This window comes from Ochotona princeps, unplaced genomic scaffold (assembly GCF_030435755.1).
Source record: "Ochotona princeps isolate mOchPri1 unplaced genomic scaffold, mOchPri1.hap1 HAP1_SCAFFOLD_100, whole genome shotgun sequence".
Classification (NCBI taxonomy): domain Eukaryota; kingdom Metazoa; phylum Chordata; class Mammalia; order Lagomorpha; family Ochotonidae; genus Ochotona; species Ochotona princeps.
Genome location: NW_026697498.1, coordinates 5,656 through 10,000, shown reverse-complemented (window position 1 = coordinate 10,000; position 4,345 = coordinate 5,656).

Here is a 4,345-nt window from a genome sequence, read left to right as displayed (position 1 = left end):
CACATATATGCATAGATACGTGTGTATTATATGATGTGTTTATATATGTGTATATATATATATTGCTTTTATCGTGATTCTTTTGGATTCTGTGTCCTCGCTCTCCCCTCCCCCACTCCTGTTTTTCACATATATGCATAGATACGTGTGTATATATGATGTGTTTATATATGTATATATATATATTGCTTTTATCGTGATTTTTTTGAATTCTGTGTTACGATTTCTTGGAGATTGGGATTTTCCCCGCCGACGGCTCCCTCTCTCTCTCTCTCTCTCTCTCTCTCTCTCTCTCTCTCTCTCCTCTCTCCCCCCCCTCTGCTCTCTCTCTCTCTCTCTCTCCTCCCTCCCTCTCTCTCTCTCTCTCTCTGCTCTCTCTCTCTCTGCGCTCTCTCTCCTCTCTCTCTCTCTCTCTCTCTCTCTCTCTCTCCCTCTGCTCTCCTCTCTCTCCCTCTCTCTCTCCTCTCTCCTCTCCTCTCCTCTCTCTCTCTCTCTCTCTCTCTCTCTCTCTGCTCTCCTCTCTCCTCTCTCTCCCCCTCTCTCCCTAACCCCTTTCTTTTCCAAGGAAGGCGGTCGACCAGGTGCCCCATCGCAGCTCCTCTCAGCGGAGGTCGACCAGATGCCCGGTGACAATTGACTCCGTCATTTGCCACCAGGTGTCGCTGTTTATCTATTTGTTTCTCTATGTCCTCTCAGTCTTCCTAAAACTTCCCTCCCCCTCCCCCTCTTTTGCCCCCTCCTTGCCATCTCTGCACCGCTTCTCCCCTCCCCCCCCATTCAAGATGTTCAGTGTTTAACGGACTTTCTTGTTTTCTTCCCACCCCCACCTACTCCCACCCCTCCCTCAACAGATTTTCCCCATTTGAGTACAGTGGTATAATCCTTCCTAAGGAATCTTACTTCCATCCGTCTCTACACTTGTCCAAACGGTTCGGTTCGTTCTCTCTCTCTCTCTCTCTCTTTCTCTCTCTCTCCTTCTTTCCTTCCTTCCTTCCTTCCTTCCTTCCTTCCTTCCTTCCTTCCTTCCTTCCTTCCTCTTGGGGAGTCTTTCTAAAAACCGTTTTAAACTGTAAATTTCATTTTTTCTTGGCCTTATGCATTTATTTTTCCCTTTGCTCCAGAAAGAAAGAAAGAAAGAAAGAAACACTCGTTCCAGCAGGGGAAGCTGGGCTCAACGTTCAGTGATGACCTGCCTCTGCTGGCCCCCACCAAGATGCTCAGGTGTGCTGCGTTGCGTCCTAGACTAGAAAAGATATCCAATCGCTTCTCGGCCTTTTGGCTAAGATCAAGTGCAGAAAACATATCCAGGCAAAACGGGGGTGGGGGGGCCGGGGCCGGGGCGGGGAGGGAGGAGAATGATTCGGCGACCCGTGCTTTGCCACACACACACACACACACACACACACACACACACACGAAACAAAAAAATAGAGGTGCTGGGATGGAACAGGAGCTGACCGGGCACACGTGGGATGAATGGACACAAGGATCGATCGTAAGCTAACAACTCTGGCTGGCGCTCACTGCTTGTTTCTTGGGTTCCTTTTGGTTTTTCAGGGAAAAGCGGCTGCTGTGCGTAGGTAGATGAAGAGGGAGGGAGCGAGGACCTCATTGGGAACAAGAGGTGGATGAAGAGGACGTGTCTTCCCCGCTGCTGCCGCCCCCGCCGCCGGAAGGACCCACCCTGCCCCCAGTGGTACGCCCCATCACCCCCGACACACCCAACAGCACCCACGTTTCTGTTTCTGCTCCCCGAATGCCCCTGCCGATGTCTGCCTTGCTGCTGCGATGGTGGAAGCCTGACCTTCCTGCCACCATCTACTTCCACTATGTGCCCCGTTCAATAAAGTTTTCCCCTGAGCCACTAACTTCTGCTTGAGCCTGATGATTTGGTGAAACATTGAGTGAAGCCAGGCGGGCGCGCGCGCGCGCGCACACACAAATACAAAAACAGTGTGCCATCCGGGTGGGTGCGTGTGCGGATGCTGGCTGGCTGGCTGGCTGGCTGCCTGGCTGGATGGCGGTGGGTGGCTTGGTGTGCTTTTAGGGACTCAACTGGCCCAATGACGGCTTTGAGAGCAAGCCATGCCGGGCCCCTCTTCTTCCCTCTCCCATCCACCACATGACTGGACTGCCCTTCACCCCGGGCCGACTCTGGGGAGAGTCCCTCCTGCTTCTCCTTGGTAGCCTGGGATCTTGCTTAGTTAGCCTTGCGGGACGGGAGGGGGGGTGTAGGGGAGGGAGGGAGGGAGGAGGAGGGAGGGAGGGACGGCGTGGCAGAGATTTCTCTACCTCCTGATGGCGAGACGACCACCTACACGTAGATACCCACCACTGGCTGCCTGTGCTGTGGGCGGGGTCCCAAGCCCTTGGGCCAGCTTCTGCTGGAACGGAGAGAGGGACGTCTTTTCAGACCTACCTAGAGCGGCCTGGACTTCAGTGCCACTGCCACTGCCGCTGTCGTGCCACCATGCCCACCAAACCCAGAGTCTGCAAAGAGCGCTCTAGTGTCTGGGAAACCCCTCGATCTAGGTGCACATTGAATCGAAGGTGATGGAAATCATGTGTGTGGAGTTTAGCACGTGCGCCTACAAGGCTCTCATGACCGTGGTGCGGAGCATGCTACTTTTCCTACAAGTTTCCCTTAGGTTAGAAAACACTGGAAATGACATCTCTTCCCCCCCCCCACCACCACCACCACCACTCTCCATCGTTGTCTGTCCGGACACATTGTCTATCCTGACACGGTGTCGGTAAATTCCACTCACTCACTCACTCCCGGAATACAGATCATTCGAATTTACATTCGTGATTTCACCATTTATTTATTTATTTATTTTCTCCTCAATTCTCTCTCTGAGCTTTGGCTCAATATCTTGTCAAAATGCCATGTAAACACCTCTGGATGGGGCTCCGAGGCATATGGGTTTAGTTGTTGCTGTTGAGGTTCTGCGCACGTTTTGTCAGAAACGCTTAGTTCTCTCTCTCTCTCTCTCTCTCTCTCTCTCACACACACACACACACACACACACAGGTTTGAGGCCAAAGCTGTTGAAAAACCTGTTTGTATCCTAAACAGAGTTGTGTAGCGCTGAGAACCAGGATTCCATACTTTCTGTTCACCAACTTCTGAGTTCTCTAAGGCCTGCATTTGGGGGGAAAAGTTCTGAACTGACTGGCGAAGTGGTGGAAGATTCCTCTCTCTCTCTCTCTCTCTCTCTCTCTCTCTCTCTCTCTCTCTCTCTCTCTCCATTTTTTTTTTTAAAGAAAGAAAAACCGGCAATGTTGTCACGGTGCTGGTGGAACCGCGGTTTCCACATTTTTGGCTCGCTCGCTCGCTCTCTAGCTCTCACCATCCTGTGTCATCTATGTCTGCTTATTGGAAGGACACAGCGACAAAGAGAAAAGGGAAGGAACTTGTGGGTGGAAGAATCTCTTCAAAGAGCTCGCTGTTTTGCTCGTCCTTGCCCCTCTCTCTTCCTCTCTCCTCTCTCGTCCTCTCTCTTCTTTCCTCCCATCTCCTCTGACACACCCGCTCCCCCCTTCCCCGCTCCAAACAAACTTGCTCACAAATCTCTCTCTCTCTCTCTTCCTCTCTCTCTCTCCCATGATTGACTTGCAAATGAATAAATACAAGAGTCTTAAAATGTGGTGTTCACATTAAAGGAAAATGTAACTAGTTTTCTGCCCACTTCAATGTTCCACACTGTTGGGGTGGTGGTGGTGGTGGTGGTGGTGGTGGTGGTGGTGGTGGTGGAAATCTTATTTTGCCTTCAGTGGAGTGGAGAGAGAGAAAAAAAAAGAAGGCATTCAACACCAGGTTGTTGAAATCCACTAAATATTCCTAAGGGTGCAGTAATTGGGCAACCAGGTGGCAACATTTGGTCGCTACACCGCAACCCTGAGTGCGATTGTGCTGAGTCAGGTGAGAGAAAACAAACACTTAAAGCATGTATTTGATTTACTTGGAAGCCAGCCTGCTGAGTGATGGCTTGGTGGTGGTTGAGCGGGGGGGGGGGGGGGGGGAAGGAGGAAAGGGGCATGGGGGGGGGGACTTTGACAAATCTTCGCACACGTGGGTGGCACAACATGAATTCTTCTCTAAGGAGTCCCGAACAACCCAACTTTTTCCTTTTTCCTTTGCTCTCTCTACTTTCTCTGACCCCTTTGATCCCTGCACTAGGATGCTGTCAAGTAAAAAGCAGTCCTCTCCTATCAGTGGGTGCTGGCTAATGAACCACTGTGAGGGAAGCGAAACACATCGGAAAGTGGCTTGGTGATGGAATACGCTGGGGTGCACCAGTGACACCCAAGAGGAGAAAAGCCAAGCCAAAACAAAAAGTGC